The sequence below is a fragment of the Chinchilla lanigera genome, unplaced genomic scaffold (genome assembly GCF_000276665.1).
Source record: "Chinchilla lanigera isolate Chin_1 unplaced genomic scaffold, ChiLan1.0 scaffold00004, whole genome shotgun sequence".
In the NCBI taxonomy this organism is placed as follows: domain Eukaryota; kingdom Metazoa; phylum Chordata; class Mammalia; order Rodentia; family Chinchillidae; genus Chinchilla; species Chinchilla lanigera.
In genome coordinates, this window is record NW_004955405.1 from 9,786,245 (window position 1) to 9,804,239 (window position 17,995).

At 39.9% G+C, this 17,995-nt stretch overlaps 1 protein-coding gene across 3 annotated transcripts in view; it reads left to right on the top strand.

Annotated features, from left to right (window-relative positions):
- Frs2 (fibroblast growth factor receptor substrate 2) overlaps window positions 1-17,995 on the top strand; it is a 98,364-nt gene that overhangs the window by 388 nt on the left and 79,981 nt on the right. The window contains exon 1 of one of the 3 annotated variants that reach the window (XM_013517522.1): window positions 73-152. The exons of the other annotated variants lie outside the window; for them this stretch is intronic. The gene's annotated coding sequence lies outside the window, so the exon portion shown is untranslated. Of the gene's footprint in view, window positions 1-72; window positions 153-17,995 lie in introns of those variants that run through there. 3 annotated transcript variants of the gene reach the window in all.

Below are 17,995 nucleotides of genomic sequence, written 5' to 3' on the forward strand. Positions count from 1 at the left end.
CCCTCGTCCCCGCGCCCGCGTCGTCTCAGCGCCTCCGCGTTTGAGTTTTTGTGTCGAACCTGGCGCTGGGAAGCGGACACCAAGCCCAGCCCGGGCTCCTGGGCTCCAACTTTCGCCTCCTGGGTCTGACCCCCTCGCACCCCTCCAGCGTGGTAATTAGCCTGGGTCCCGGGGTGTCGTCTCCTGCGGTCCTGGGGTGGGGCGCAGCCTGGCAGATGCCGGGGGTCTTCGCGAGGTTCTTCGTCCAGACCGGCTTCAGAGTAGTCCTGGGTCGATTTGAACTGCTCTCGGAACCGGCTCTGGATACGTAGGTGGCGGAGGCACCACCGTGCCTCTAAGGGTCTTGACTCGAAAGGTTGCTAAAGCTGTTGTTGAAGTCACTTTTTTTTTAAAAAAAAGGCTTATTTGAGACACAGCGGTAGTTCTGATAAATTGCCCTGTTTTGCTGCTGACGTAAAAAAATGATGCTGTTCTCTCACTGTACGCCGAATTCCTGTGGCTATCCGAAGTCACAGTTGTGCGGTGAGTTCAGTCAGAGGTTATTGCACGAATTGACTGCAAAGGGTTGAAGAATTATATCACTTTTCTCCCAAAGTTTGTTTACTTTTATATTTGGAGCTGTCATTTTCTTTAACTTTTAAAGAAAAATTGTCGGGTTTCTCTTGAGAAGTGACTTGGGCTGTTACAGCTGTTGCTGCAATGCAGAGATACAGGTGGGCAGAGGTGTTTTATTTGTTTAAACTTATTTCATGAAGTGTTCACTTTGAGTAAACTGGGAGGAGAAAGAGATACGGACCATCTTCATGAAACCAGTAACACTATCTGCGTTTCTCATCTTATGCTTGTGTTAGGATTTATTCCGTAGCTTTTTTGCGGGGAGGTGTTCGTTCCTTTATTCTCCCACACCTGGAAGAGGAAATATCATGAATTAGGGAAAATAGATAGACCAAATTAACAAGTTTTGTGAGCTTTACTATACAAAGGAAAATTTATTTCAGGGCTTTTGATCTCCAACAAAGGGTGGATGATTTTTAAAGGCCGTGGAAAACATTGTGGAGGGGAGTTGAGTTGCACAACTTTTGATTTAAGTAGAAACTGTAGATTCTTAGACATTGGAAGTATTTACTTGTTTAGAGCATAAAGTTGGAATATTGTAATAGAGAGACTCTGGAAAAGGAGTCACGTTGGATTTGTTTGTGGATCTGTACTTAGATATGATAATATGCCTTGAAGGAAAATACTACAGGAATGGTAAGAGCAGAAAGAGAAAATTGGGAAAAATCAGATATTTTCAAGCACTGTGAATTTTGTTATTGTACTCAGTTCAGTGACAGTAAATGCTCATTGTGCATCAAGCCGCGTTAGGGCTACAATGTAGAAGTAAATAAGGGTATGGTCATAATATATAAGATTGATATTTTGGATTTTTTTTTGTGTGTGTGACAGGGTCTAGCTATTAGTTAAGGCTGGTCTTGAACTCACTGTGTAGCCCAGGCTGGCCTTGAACTCACAGCAATCCTCCTGCCTCAGCCTCTCTGAGTGCTGAAATTATAGATGTGCCCCACCACACCTGGGTGAGATATGGTAATGCTTAGGAGAATTGCAGGGCTATTGTTTATTGATCACTTACTGAGTACCACGTTCTATGCTATTTGTTTTATGTGTATTTTCTAAGCTTCATATCAGTATATAAGCATCTTTTTTTTTTTTTTTTTTGTTTTTCTCCGGTACCAGGAACCGAACTCACGACCTTGCGCTTGCCAGGCAGGCGCTTTGCCGCTGAGCTAAATCCCCAGCCCCGTAAGCATCTTTCTTAATAACAAGGACATGGAGTTCTGTATGTGTTGAGTAACTTCCATGGGGGCTGTGTGGCCCGTAGGTAACAGAAGAGTGCCAGTTTGAATCCAGATCTGCCTGATGTCAAAGCCTGTGTATTTCTATTACAGGGTACTATCTCCCAATAAACTGGTAACCTAGTTCAGTGTTGCAGACAATAAGACTTTTCTAAAACGAAGATGAGGGATTAGATGAATGAAGAAGGCCTTTCAAATAACGAATGACATTAACAAAAGTGTGAAGGTGGGAAAATTATTATGTAGCAAAAAAAGTTAATGGACCAAGTTACCTAGAATATACAGTTCCTTTTTGAGAATTAGTGATGAGGTTTGCAGTTTAAGTAGGGGCTGGATTGTTGAACACGTTTAAATGCTGTATTTAGAAGTTTGACATTCGGGAGGTAATGAGGAGTGACTGAGATCTAAGAGTGTAGTCTGCAGAATGGTTTGTGAAAAGCTGACTTTTGATGCAATACTGTGAATACTGAGTACTGAAAGGGCAGTGGCAATAAGATGAGAAGCCTCAACAGGACCTCGAAGTTGATTTAGTAGGTGGGTGGAACACAGGAATTGATGCGGGAAGTTTCAAGGTGATAAAGTCGAGGGTTACTTTAAACTGTGGGCAGTGTTGTGCTGATGGTGGTATTGTTACTAGAAATATGTGCAAGTAGTTGCATAATGAGATGAGTTTTGGACATGTTGGATTTTTTATGTACTTGCCAAATGCGCAGAGGTTTTTGTTTTTTTGTTTTTTTCTTTGTCTTTTTTGAGACAGGGTCTTGCTATGCAGTTCAGGCTGGCCTTGAGCTCACTTTGTAGCCCAGGCTGGCCTCAAACTTGCAACAATCCTCCTGCCTCGGCCTCCCGAGTGCTGGGATTACAGGCGTGCATTACCACGCCCGGCCCGCAGAGGTTTTTGGAAATGTGAATGTGCACTTGGGTAAAGAGGGAGGGTTAGGTATATATTAAACATTGGTGTAGGGAATGGTACAGGTTGAATTTGTATAAGGATATGAAAGTGCCATGGGAGAGTGTAGAAGGGGAAAGAAAACAAAAGCAAACCAAATCCTGTGTTTTAGACGGCATCTATTTATAACAGGAGGAAGGGACACCAAGACTGCAGTGGGTGAAGAACTTGATAGTCTGTATACACATCTTCCTCACTTGCAGATTCAGATAGAGTAGAATCTGATTATTAAAAATTCATTTGGGAAATTAATTTTTCTTGCCCTTGCGAGCAAGAATGCTGTGCTATCATTAGCCTCTTTTAGGGAGGACAAACTCTTTCAGACCCATTTGGTTAAGTGTGTCAGACTTTGGTTACTTAAAAGCAGTGTTTAAGTTGTTTCTTCTGGACATTTGTTTGGCAAATGATATACGAAGATTGGGAAGTAAGTCTCTTTTTTTTTTTGGAAGTAAGTCTCTAATAAAGAATTCCATTGATTTATGTGTATGATAGGCTTTGGTTTCAATGTCAAGAACCTCTGAATATATTATATATATATATATATATATATATATATACATATATTATTTTTAATTTTTTTTATTTTCTGTCTTTTTGAGACAGGGTCTCACTGTGCACTTCAGGATGGTCTTGAGCTCACTTTGTAGCCCAGGTTGATCTTGAACTTGCAATGATCCTCCTGCCTCAGCCTCCCAAGTGCTGGGATTACAGGCTTGCGCCACCACGCCCCGCTTTTTTTTTTTTTTTAGACAGGGTCTCACTATGTAGTTCAGGTTGGCCTTGAACTTGCTATGTAGCCCAGTTGGCCTCAGATTTGCAGTGATCCTGCCTCACTCTTCTGAGTGCTGGGATTATAGACATGTGCCATCCCACCGGCAAGAACCTCTGAATATTAAAATAATACTTGTTCCTCTAATTACAACTGCCCATTTCTACCTTCTGTAGAAAATTATATTTAATTGTTTTTTTTCCAACCCTCTTTATTTTTAAAATTTATTTTGTGTATTAGTATGTGTGAAACAATACATTCATCATGGGGAGTTGGTATCTATACATCACATCTTAATCCTTTTTACCTCTCCCTCCCTCTCCTGTCTTTCATCTCTAGATCCTCTTCCGGTCTCTGCAAAGGCTGTCTCTCTCTTTTATTTTTGTTTGTTTTTTTTTTTGCTTTTTCTCTTCCGGTACCAGGAATTGAACTCACAACCTTCCACTTGCCAGGCAGGTGCTTTGCCACTGAGCTAAATCCCCAGCCCCTCCCTCTTTCTTTTATTTTACTTTACATTATATGGTGCTTTGGATTTCTCATATAAGAGAAACCATAGGTACATAATCCGTGTCTTGGTTTATTTCATGTAGTATTACGGCCTCAAGCCAACTTCCTTTTATAAGTCCTATTTATTTATTTTTTGTGGCACTGGGCACAGGACCTTCACACTGAGCTACATCCCTAGCCCTTTTGAAAATTTTTTTGAGATAGGGTCACCAGAAGTAGCTAAGTTGCCCTCAAACTGAGACTGGTCTCAAAGTTTGACTCCTCCTACCTCAGTCTCTCAAGGTGCTGGGATTATGGATGATAGGTGTGTGCCACTGCCTACGGTTTATACGTTTGATGAATATGAATTGTTCATGTTCTCTCCATCTGTGTCTGCCACTGCTTCTTCCCCGTCTCCTTGTCTCCTGTGCTGGGGGTGGAACATAGCGCCTCCTGCAGCTAGGCAAGTGCTCTTCTGCTGAGCTACACCCGTAGTGGGAGTAGTTCTCTCTCTAGTGTTTTGAATATCCTATGAAGTAGTTTTACCTATCATATAATGTGTATGTGAAAATTACCTGGTTTATTTTGGAAACTTTAAGAACTATAAATTTGTAGAATTTCCTGTGGTTTTCTGTTTAAATAGGAGGAATTTGTGTGTTAATTTATAAAAGATTGTAATAATTTGCAGAATGAGGCTTAGAGTCTAACTTTTTAGAGACAAGTTTATTATTTTTAGACTGAGTTTCCATGGAAATGTTTATTTCCTTCATAAGAATTAATACATTCCTTTTTGTTTGTCAGGAATCTGTTTTTCACTATATCATCAGCACTTGGAAATGTCCAGAGCCCTGCATCAGTGTGGAGGCAGGGGGTTTGTTTTGTGTGTGCTTTGTCTGAGCTGGTTGGCTTAGTTTCAGTGAGCCTGGTATTAATGAGGCAAAGGTCAGGAGTTCCATTTAGCCTTAGCCTGAATGATGGCCAGGGAGTATACCTCTCACTCCCCCCAGCTGTCTTGAAAATTCCGTGGTTGTCATTGGTCACAAAAGTGACAGGATGAAGGTGAATCTTTATACCGTTAGAGGAGTAGTAGAGGAAACTTACGTAATGGTTAGGAATTTTGACTCTGGAATTAGATAGACCTTTGTTAAAATCTTTGAATCTTTGACCTAAACCTCTCTAAGCCCATGTTTCCTCATTATTTAAGAGGTTAATATTTGGTATGGGCATGTCCTGAATCCTTGCTTTCCTTTTCTAAGTGGGAGCTAGCTACTTAGACCTATGGTCCCCAGTACTGAACTTTTGTCAGTGTATGACAAAGTTTTCACTTGAGAGTGAGATGAGAATTTGTTAGTTTTTAATTTTTTTTTTAGGTACCAGGAATCAAACTCAGGACCTTGTGCTTGCCAGGCAGGCACTTGGGCCACTGAGCTATATCCCCAGCCCCTTGTTAGTTTTTCATGAAGTTAACTCTGTTGTACATAAAAGAATTCTTCTTCTTTTTTTTTTTTGAGACAGGGTTTCACCCTGCAGTTCAGACTGGCCTTGAACTCACTTTGTTGCCCAGACTGGCCTGGAACTCAAGATCCCCTGCCTCAGCTTCCCGAGTGCTGGAATTACAGGTGTGCACCACCACGCCCAGTGATAATTTTTTTTCTAATTTTACCATTTTTGGTGGAAACATACTATTTTATAAAATAATGTAATGGTAATTGATAGTTTCAATTTATATCTTTTTCAGTTTATATCTTTTTTTATAGGTCTTTCTTTATATCTTTATTGGCAAACCTATGCTGCCCCCAAGGTTCTGTGAAATTTGAAAATCTTGGCCTAAAGTACCTGTAGAATACTTATCCAGGGATAGTACTTATCCAGTATATTTATTCTTGTTCTTGTTAGCTTTGGGGTACATTTTGCCCTTCCTTTGTCCTATGGAACAGTGGTGGCAAACCTATGGCACGCATGCACAGCCACACTTAGAGCCCTCTCTTGGCACATGAGCTAAGTTGTCCCAGCATTGCCCCAGCATCCAACAGGTTTTTTAGGGGAGAGGGTTGAGACAGGGTTTTGCTATGTAGTCCAGCTGGCCTTGAACTCACTCTGTAGCCCAGACTAGCATTGAACTTGTGGCAATCCTCCTGTGTCAGCCTCCCGAGTACTGGAATTACAGGCTACCATGCTCTGCAAGCATTCAGGTTCAATTGCAGTGTTGGCACTTCGTGCTAAAGAAGTGGGTTTTGACTGCCGTTTGGGCACTAAGTCTCTAAAAGGTTTGCCATCACTGCTATGGAAGGTGTATAGTTATTCTCACCACCACTAAACTTAATTTTATCAGGTTTTACAATTGATACTTAGCACATTTCAGGGCTGGGTGTGGTGGCCTGCCGCTGTAGGGCCAGCACTTGGGAGGCTGAGGCAGGAGGATTACTGTGAGTTCGAAGCCAGTCTGGGCTACATAGTGAGTTCAAGGAGAGACTGAATTGCATAGTGAGTGAGACCTTGTCTCAAAAAGCAAACAAAAAACAGGGGCTGGGGATTTAGCTCAGCGGCATAGCGCTTGCCTGACAAGTGCAAGGTTGTGAGTTCGATTCCCGGTACCAGAAAATAAAAAAGCAAACAAAAAACAATAACCAAAACCCCCCCAAAACTTAGAGCACATTTCAAGGGGCAGTTCAGGCTATTTTCAGTTGTGTTCATCTAAATTGTTCCACATTATTTGTTTAAGACCATGTTTCTCAACCAGAGCCCCAGGAGAAAGATGGTAAACTGTAGGGGCTGCTTTACCACTCTGTTGATTAACCAACAAGGTAAATAACTTGCTTTTGAGGTAGTGAAGTAGCAGTGTTTTTTTTCATCCCATCTGCAGGAAAGATAGTTGAAGCTAAAGTGGGAAGAGCCTGTTTTATTTAATATGGCCAGTAAACCTTTCAGAAATAGTAGTATCAGCATGCTTTTTTTGAGAAAGAGAATAGTGTAGCACTGTGCATAATGGGTTTTGTAACTGGAGCCACAGGAGTCTTCTGGTGGGCACAAACCAATTATTAGCATAAGCACTTATTGAAATTGCATCAGTTATCTAGATGAGAAGCTTAGCGCTCCCTGGTTCACTTAGTGTCGGGGAAGGGTACAGGAATTTAAGGTGCAAACCTAGCTTGGATGACTGTTACATTAAGACTTCACATTTGTTTCCTTTTGGTGTTTTTAGTTAGGTAATTTTTTGGGAGTGCTATAGAAATAGGGTACATAAGTATGTATTAGAATGCCCAAAGCAAAATGCTCAGGTTAAGTTGGAATAGCTTGGGCTCTCTGTTTTTGCATTTAAAAGAAAACTGAAGGTATGCTGCTTTAGATAATAAAGGTGATGCTGGCTTAGAGGGTCTTGTATATAAATGTTTCTGGTAATTAAAAATAGTTCATTTATTTTAATGACGTTTTAATTTTTCTACCAAGTATTCCCAGTGGCAGAAATGAGTTGAATGACTGCCTCCAGAGTCTAAGGATGGCAGGCTGAAGTGTGTCTGCTATAAATTGAAAAGACCTTGATGCTTGTAGGTTTTTTTGACTCATAAGAATTTTGTTATCTTTTATGTATGTAAACAGTGTTTTAAAGTACTGTCCACTAAAACTGTTGTCCCAGGAAGGAGTAGTTATATACATCCTGTGGATGACATGGCTTTTGAGATACAGTCTCCCTATGAGTTCCAGGCTGATCTTGAACTCCGTATGCAACCTACGATGGCCTGAAACTCACAGAGATCTCTTACCTCAGCTTCTCTTGCCTTTTTAAAAAATTATGTTTGGGGCCATGGATATAGCTCAGTGGCACAAATGTGTGCCTAGCAAGCCCAAGGTCCTGAGTTCAATTGCCAGTACCAAAAAAAAAAAAAAATTCTGTCTGATGGCTGTTGGTGGAATGTAGGCGATAGTGAACACGTTTTGATATTATGTGAGTGCATATAAAATGAAAAAAAACCTAAACGTATCTGTACTAGTAAGGAACTGTAGTTTCATAGAAATGAAATTACTTCAGAAGTGATCTAATAAATTTATTAAATGTTCTTTTAATATTGTCAGCGCAGTTCTCGGGTTAAAATGTAGCAGCACTGCTTAATAGAGCTTTGTACAGAGATAGTAGTGTTCTTTAATGGCAGTGTTCTGTGCTGGTCAATATGGTGGCCCATATATAGCTCCTATGCACCTGAAATGTATCTAGTGTTAGGGAGGAACCTGATTTTTAATTTTATCTCATTTTAGCTAATTTGACTGTGAGTAGATACCCCTGGCTACAGGTTACTATCTGTATTGGACAGTGCTGCTACAGGGTTAGAAAGACAAAAGGGAGAAGAGAGGTTAGAGATCTTCATGCCAACCCTCAACTCAAATTTAGGTAGATTAGGCATGCATTAAGTTCATTAGGTATTTCTTTTTTTTTTTTTTAAATTTAATTTAATTTTATTTTGAGACAGGGTCTTGCTATGCAGTTCAGGCTGGCCTTGAGCTCACTTTGTAGCCCAGGCTGGTCTTGATCTTGCAGTGATCCTCTTGCCTCAGCCTCCTGAGTGCTGGGATTACAGACATGCGCCACCACACCTGGCTTAAAATTTTACTTTTATTACCCTTACCAAAGTATACACTGTAGTATAAGTAAAAGAATTACAAGCTACAGTGTACACCAACAGTTTTTTTCATACATTTATTTGCTGCTTGCATTTCTTCATTTGAGAGCCAACAGTTTAATAAATAGAAGACTGTCTTACTGTTGAAGCTCCTTTATCTCCTCACCACCTTACATTCTTCTTACATGCTGTTTAAGTAACGATCACTTGAATTTTGGTTTGTTTTTGAGACAGGGTCTCACTTTGTAGTTCAGACTGGCCTTGAACTTACTGTGTAACCCAGGGCTGGTTTTTAATTTGCAGTAATCCTCCTGCCTCTGTGTCTCAAGTGTAGGGATTACAGGTGTGTGCTGTCATACCCTTGTATGAATTTTGAGCTAACCATTTTTCAGTCTTTTAAAAAATTTTATATGAATATACTTTTTAAAAAAAGTTTTATTTCCTTCCTTGAAGTTTGAAAGTTAAACTCTATATAATTTTCTCTTTATTTCTACTTCCCCAGTAAGTTTAGTATTTTAAACACTATTTTATTGATTTTACCATAAATTTACAGATGTTTTTGCTCATCATTCTTATTTGCATCTCAGACATCCTGTCTGGGATCTGGGATCATTTTCTGTCTGCCTGAAGGATCTTTCTTACAATTTTTTGTAGTGAGTGTGTGCTGTAAAACTTCATTTGTTGGAAAACGTGCTTGTCTTCTTTGGTTTTTTGAGAAAGGGTCTCACTGTATAGCACAGGCTGGCCTCGAACTCACAGCAGGAGTATTCCAACCTCCCAAGGACTGGGATTGCACATGTGTGCCACCATGACTGGCTGAAAATGTGTTTTTCTTAATTTTGTTCTGAAGAGAGTTTTTCCTCAATGTGTATTCTAGATTAGTAGTATATTTTTTCATTATAAATCTTATTTCTATATTTCTTTTTTCTGACTTTTATTGCTGTTAAGAAATCCCGAGTAGTATAATCGCTATTTCTTTACAGATAGTAATCTGTTGTTTCTTTGTGGCTAGTTGTATAATGTTTTGTTTAGGTCTCAAACTTGTATTTGCAGTACATTAGATCTTATTTTACCCCCATCCCCCATGACTCTGAACCTGTTTCTCACAGTTTCTGTTTCTTTTCCTTTTCGTGGTGTACAAGGGTAATTAGTGTCTTTTCTTAAAGTTAGCAAGTTGTCTTTTCAGCCAGTTTATTTTATTTTTTTAATTTTTATTTTAAGAAGAAACAAAAACAAAAATTCCAAAACAATACAATAGGAGGGTAACAATGGTTAATACACTAAGTATTGTTATCTTTAAATGAGTTATTCAGAGTATAAGATATCAGCATTTAATTGTCCAAACAATATTAGCACAAACTTGTCTTTTCAATAAACTGAGAGAAATTCATAGTATAACTCTTTTAATCTTTTTTGTATATATATTTTTTTCCTTTTGTTTTTCCCTTCCTTTTTTTCCACTACCCTAAGCCAGTTTCTCTTTACTTTTGAAGTTTCGTGTCATTTTACTATATTTATTGTACATTTTGGATCACATTTATTCTTGCAGCTTCTCACACTAGGGAGACAATATGATGTTTACACATTTGTATCTGGTTTATTTCACTTATGAGTATTGTCTCAAGTTGCATCTATTTACCTATAAAAGTCTCCAGTGTATCCTTCTTTATGGCTGAGTAATAGTCCACTAAATAAAAAGACCACATCTCTTTTATCCATTTCTCAGTTGATGGGCATCTGGGATGTTTCCAAGATGTAGCTATTACAAATTGTGCTGCTATAAACATGGGTGCACATATATCTCTGTGGTATGATGTTTGATGTTTTTAATTCTTCTGGGAAAATACCCAGAAGGGGACTAGCTGGGTCAAATGGGACCTCTAATCCTCGTTTTTTGAGGAGTCTTCACAGATTTCCACAGTGGTGGCACCAGTCTACACTCCCACTAACAGTGGAGAAGGGTTCCTTTTTCCCCACAGCTCCTCCAGCATTTGTTATTGGTTGATTTCTTGATGATAGCCATTCTTTCTGGGGTGAGATGGAATTTTAGTGTTGTTTTAATTTGTACCTCTTGAATGACAATGATGCTGAAAAATTTTGTTTTTCTTCATTTTTTTTGGTCTTTTTGAGGCAGGGTCTCCCTGTGCAGTTCACGCTGCCCTTGAGCTCACTTTGTAGCCTAGGCTGGTCTTGAACTTGCAACGATCCTCCTACCTCAGCCTCCCGAGTGCTGGGCTTACAGGTGTGCGCCAGCATAGTGGGCTCACTATAGGATTTTAAAGTATTGCTAAAAATTACTCTGCAAAATTGATATAAAGTTTTAAAGAACGTCACTGTCAAAAATTATAAGATAAAGAACTAAGGGTGTAGCACTATGTTACAGCATTTGCCTCGCATGTTTAGGGCACTGGGTTATATCCCCAACCCTGAAAGAAAAAAAAAACAAAACACAAGGCAAAAAAGCATACCTGCAAAGCCCTCAGATGTTGGAATTACTAGACACAATTTTTTTTTTTTTGTCTTTTTGAGACAAGATCTGTCTGTGCAGTTCAGGTAGGCCTTGAGCTTACTTTGTAGCCGAGGCTGGCCTCTAACTCCCAATGATCCTCCTGCCTTGGCCTCCCGGAGTGCTGGGATTATAGGCATGTGCCACCAAGACCAGCTTATTCTTGGTTTATTTTTTTTTATTCTCTTTTTTAAAAAGTATAGAAGGCCGGGCGTGGTGGCACATGCCTGTAATCCCAGCACTCCGGGAGGCCAAGGCAGGAGGATCATTGGGAGTTAGAGGCCAGCCTCGGCTACAAAGTGAGCTCAAGGCCAGCCAAACCACACAGTGTGACCTAGTCCCCCCGCAAAACAAAAGACAAAATAAAATCCTATAGTGTAGAGTTTAAGGTACAAACCCTAGGAGGATAGTATGCTGTTCTCTTATTTTTTTAAATTTTGAAATAATTCAAACTTACAGGAAAGGTTGGGAGAACAATAACTGTATACTCTTTATCCATAGTGGCCAGTTTTTAACATCTTGCCGTGTTGGTCTCATGGTGTACACATTATTTTTTTATGAACTGTTGAAAGAGTAGGTTATGTACCTTTTTTTACCTCTTAATGTCTGATGTACATTTCTTAAGAATAAGGATATTCCCTTAGGTAATCACAGTACAATTATCAAATTGTAGAAATTTAACATTATATAGTACTTTCTGTTTTTTTTCTGGTACTGGGGATTGAACCCAGGTGGCCTCTACCACTGAGCTACATTGCTAGCCCTGTTTGTTTTTTCGTTTGAGACAAGCTCTCTAAATTCCTCAGGCTAGCCTCAAACTTGAAATTCTCCCTCCAGAGCCACCCAATTACAGGATTATAGGTGTGTGTCACTACGCTCAGCTGACGTAGTATTTTATCTAGTCAACAATTCATCTTTCAGTTTTGTCAACTTGGTCTTTTATTTTAGTCTCCTTTTTTGAAAGAGTTCCTTAGCCATTTTTTGTCTTTCATGCAGTTGAAGAATCCAGATCAGTTATTTTATAGGAAGTCTTAATTTTTGGGTTTTTCTGATTTGATCTGATTTACCATTGATTGACTCAGATTATTTTACTTGAGTCACACTACTACATAAGTGTTTCCTTGTCAGGATATCGCATCTTGGAGACACACAATGTCCCTTTGCTGGTTGCTAGTGGTTTTAATTTTGGTTAAGATATTATCTTATTATAGTTCACTGTTTTTCTCCTTGAAACTAATAGCAGTCTGCAGGGAGGCATCCTAGTGGTTTATTATTTTTTTCCTTGAATAAAAACTAAGTGCAGTAATAATATACCTTAATTTGCATGATGCTTTCTAGTTTGCCATGCATTTTTATATTGTATAATATTATTTTAATCTTTATAATAGTGTCTGTTTTATAGTTCAGAAAATGAAGATTTAGATGTAGCTGATGGAAGGTACGGATTGCAGTTCAAACCTTTTTTTTTCCCACAGTGTCTCATTAATGTGGTTCAGGTTGGTCTACAACTCACTATGTAGCCCAGGCTGGACCTCGAACTCACAGCAATCCTGCCGCCTCAGACTCCCAAAAGTGCTATGATTACAAGTGTGCACCACCAGCCTACTTCAGACCCTGGTACTGTATTCTGAAGATTCTTTTCACTAGCTACAGTTGCCTTTTATTGGTGTTTTTTGTTTTTGTTTTTTGTATTTTTGAGACAAGGTCTTGCTGTGCAGTTCAGGCCATCCATGAGCTTACTTTGTAGCCCAGGCTGGTCTCGAACTCACAACGATCCTCCTACCTCAGCCTCCCCAGTGCTGGGATTACAGGCTGTGCCACCATGCCCTGCCCACCTGCCTTTTTTTTTTGGTTTTTCTCCGGTACCGGGAACCGAACTCACGACCTTGCGCTTGCCAGGCAGGTGCTTTTGCCGCTGAGCTAAATCCCCAGCCCCCCACCTGCCTTTTAAATTACTAGATAGAATATACACTTAGAGCAGGGTCTTTTTTTTTTTTTTTTGTCTTTTTGAAAGACAGGATCTCGCTGTTCAGGCTGACCTTGAGCTCACTTTGTACCCCAGGTTGGTCTCAAACTTGGCAGCGATCCTCCTGCCTCAGCCTCCCGAGTGCTGGGCGTACAGTTGTGCACCACCACGACCCATTTAGGGCAGGGTGTTTTTCTTATCGAGTTTTACTTTGTCATTACCTTGTACTATTGAATGAAAAACACATAAATATGAGTTTTACTTGAAATAAATTGCTTATAAGGTTGCAATTCTAGGTTGTGTTTTAATATGTATATATGAATATATGTACTGTATACATGTGTATAAATATTATATGTACAGTTGTTGCAAGCTCAGGGTTCGTGGAAGGGATTTCTGCTTATTTTTTTGTATCACACCTAAAATTTTCCAGATAAAGTGGCACACGAGTATAATCTGTAAGGCTGAGGCAAGAGGACCTCTGTGAGTTTGAGACCATCCTGAACTACATATCGAGACCCAATTCAAGCAAACAAACAAAACAACAAAAACCTTGTGCTAAGGATGTTCTCAAAATTGATTAATACTTACATGGATGGCTTTTCATTAAAGCCAGACTTAATTATGTTTAATCTAAAGACTGCCATCTGCCGCCTGTGGGTTTTTGTGTTTCTGTGATTATTTGGTAATAATGCCTTGGAAGCTATAAGGTGTGATCAGAAACTACAGTTAATGTTTAAATTTTAAAATGCATTACAGTGAAAGACACAGTGCCATTAATCTTGCTTAAAATACTCCCCCTTTGCTTTCAAACACACTTATCCTTTTTTTTTGTCATTTTTGAGACAGGGTGTCACTATGCAGTTCAGGCTGACCTTGAACTCACTTTGTAGTCTAGGCTGGTTTTGAACTCTTCAAGGATCCTCCTGTCTCAGCCTTCCGGAGTGCTGGGATTACAGGCATTTGCCACCACACCCGGCTATCCATCATTCTTGCCACTTTCTCTCTCTCTCTCTTTTTGGATCTCACTTTGTAGTTCAGGCAATACAGTTAACTTACGTTATAGCCCAGGCTGGTTTCAAACTCATGGCAGTCCTCCTGCCTCAGCCTCTGAAGTGCTGGGATCACAGGTGTGTGCCATCACACCTGTCTGTCTTTAAGATTTTTTCTTTGTTTTTTTGAGACAGGGTCTTGCTATGTAGCCTAGGCTGGCCTTGAACTCCCAGCAATCCTCCTTCCTCAGCCTCCCGAGTGCTGGGATTTGTATCTTGCCACTTTCTGAAGCAGTTTTGGAAGCCCTGCATTGTGAATTTAATGAGGTGTGATGAAAAACACCTGCTAATGTTGCTGTGCATCTTACAATGGGAAGGCAGGCTCATAAAAACATTAGTGTGTCCACATCCACTTGTGTACTGGATCAGGCGCTCCAACTCTTGGCTCTTCCCCAAAGCCAACATGACCTTTAAAGATAACTGTTTTGAGTGGATTCGGGACATCAAGGCATCCACGACAGCACAGTAAAGACAGTCATGAAAAAGAACTCACAGAGCTGCTTCAGAAAGTGGCACAAATGGTGGGAGAAGTGTGTTTGAGTATTTTGAAGGGGTTAATAGCAATGTGCCTTTTATCATTTTAAATTAAATTGCACACTGCATTTTGCTTTATACTTATTATGTAGCTTATTTTCTCCTGTCTCACCCGCTCCAAAAAAGTTGGTTATTATACATACTACTCTTTTTTTTTTTTTTGTATTTGCGACAGGGTTTTACTATGCAGTTCAGGCTGGCCTTGAACTCACTTTGTAGCCCAAGTTGGCCTCAAACATGCAGTGATCCTCCTGCCTCAGCTTCCCGAGGGCTGGGATTACAGGTGGTGCGTCACCAAGTCTGGCCTTGCATGTATTTTTTTTCCCCCTCTCTTTTTTTTTTTTTTTTTTGCATATATTTTTTGAACTTTTTTTTTAACCCCTTTCTCAGCATTGGGATTAAACCCAGGGCCTTCACACTGAGCTCTGTTTCCAGCTTTTTATTTTTTTTGTTTGTTTATTTTTCTTCCGGTACCGGGAATCGAACTCACGACCTTGCGCTTGCCAGGCAGGTGTTGTGCTGCTGAGCTAAATCCCCTGCCCTGTTTCCAGCTTTTTAAATGTTATTTAGTTTGCTGTTAATAGGGTCTCGCTCAGTCACTCATTTTTCCAGGCGGGGTTCAAATTTGCAGTCCTGCCTCAGCCTCTCAAAGTGTTGGGATTACAGGCAGATCCCACTATACCAGATTTGATACCATATTTTAAATCTGCATTTCTTTGTGTGTGTGTGTGTGTATATATAGTTATGTGCAGTATTATCCTATGTATAATCCCTTGTAACTAGCATCACAGATAAGAGATGAACTGTTCATCCTGCAGAAGAATTTCTAAGCGGTTTTTTGTATTCACACCCCCCTGACTACTTTTTTTGTCACTTTGAGAATGTTCCCTCAGTGCTATTTTTTTTCTCACTGCTATTTTTTGTCACTTTGAGAATGTTATATGAACGAATCAGGCTGTGTGTACCCTTTTGAGATGTATGCTTTTAAAATATTTGTTTTAGTATAAAAACCAAACATTTCAAAATGATTAGAAAATAGAAAAAAATCTTAATACAGTCATTATTTTGGAGCCCCCTCCCCTTTAAGGGTAGGGATTGATTAAAACCTCACTCATAAGAGTCAAGTACTCTACCCCTGACCTACACCCTCACCCAGGAGTTTTCTTTTATAGTCTTCTTCTTTTTCACATGCATATTTTATATCATTTGTTATTATTTGTTATATCATTTGTTGCTTAGTTTGCTCCAAACCTGTTTCTTTATTTTATTTTTTGTGTGATGCTGAAGATTGAACCCAGAGTCTTGGCCTGCAGACAAGCACTCTGCCACTTAGTGATACTCTTGCCAGTGTTGGGAAACTTTTAGGGCTTTCAGTGATAGAAGCAGCCTGCTGAAGCACGTGTGCCCTTGGTTTACCACCACTGCAAACCCTAAGGATTATGTTGCATATTTTTTTTTCTCCCTCGATTGAACTCAAGCAGCCTGCAGGGTAGGTGGTCTACCAAGCTATGGCCCCTATATTAAGTATTTTATCTTTTCATATTTATCTCTGTTTATTTATTTTTTATCTTTTTTGAGACAGAGTCTCACTATGCAGTTCAGGCTGGCCTTGAGCTCACTTTGTAGCCCAGGCTGGTCTCGAACTCGCAATGATCCTCCTGCCTCAGCCTCCCGAGTACCGGGATTACAGGCGTGCACCACTGCCGGCTTCTTATCACATTTAATTTTTGGTATTATAAGAACTGTTGCAGGAAATACCTTTGAGCATGCATATTTCTTCATATTTTTAGTATATCCTTGGGACAGATTCCTTAGGTATATGATTTTTGAGTCAGAATATAAGGTTGTTTTTTTTTTTTAATCTTTGAAACATTTGGCTTTTAAAAAATGTATGGAGGCTGGGTGTGGTTGTGCACACATGTAACCCCAGCACTTGGGAGGCTGAGGCAGGAGGATTGCCATGAGTTTTGAGGCCAGCATGGACTGCATAGTGAATTCAAGGTCAAGCTGAACTATATAGCAAGACTCTGTCTCCCCTCTCCCCAAAAAATGTTGGAACATGAAACGAATATTAAATGAAATAAGTCAGACACTTAGCTAATACCACATGGGTAAATACATGATTTCTCCTCCATGAGAAATCTAAAACAAATAAAAGAGTAAAATAAAGGAGAGAGAGTAAGCAACAAGAGGGCAGACTTGTTGGAGATGGGGGAGTTTAGGGGGAGCACTGAAGGGATTGAAATGATCAAGATGTGTATGTGTACCAATTCTCCAGAATGAGTGTGACACTTATGTGTTACAAACATACACTAATAAAAAGCACAAAATGTTTTTCTTAAAAGGATGTTATTACTAGTACAGATTCACTTTACTTTGGATATTAGTGTTACTTTTTTTCTTATAGGTGAAAAAAGTACTTTATTGTTCTAAGGTTGAATGCATTTCTCAGCCATTCTCCATGAAGAGTAAAATTGAATGTAATGTCATAATGACATAACTGGACCTCACAGCTTCTCTGTTGAGCTGGCTTTGCTCTGTCCTTGTGGCTGTCTGCAGATGGTCCACGTTCCTGGCTTTCCTACCTTACTGGGGTCTCCACTGCGCTTTCCGTTTCGCACTCACAGCTTCACACACTACCCTGTCAAGGCACACACTGCCTGGAGTCTTGACCCTTGTAAAATCAGGGTGGGAGGAAGCTTCCTGATACCACAACTCTTGCATTCTGTATACATATAAAACCAGCACCATGTAGATGACACCAAGATCTGCCACTAATTGGAGCAGTAGCCAGGCTTCCTTCTATCATGGTTGCAGGGGTCCCTGAGTGCTTCATTGGCTGAGCATTGGGAACTGAATCTTGAGGAACAGATTCCTTAGACTGCTGCCATTGTGTAGAATGGTGCTTTGGGGCTCTCTTCTCAAAGCAAGGTTTTTCGCTTTTGGGATTTTGAGCCTGTAAATGGTGGGACCTTGCTGGTTCCTCACATTCCTGCAAGGCGTTTTTCCTATTGTCCTGTTGTAAAGTACAGTAAATCCTTGATTTGTGAGCATAATTCATCCTGGAAACGTATCAGTGCGAATTTCCCCCTAAGAAACAATGGAAATTCAGATTCCACAACCCAAAAATACTCACATAAAAATGATTATAATACTATTATACAGAATAATAAAGAAAATACAAAGGAAAATAAGTTAACCTGTACATACCTTTGAAAACTTTCGCCAGGCCTGGTGGCACACCTGTAATCCTACCACTCAGGAGGC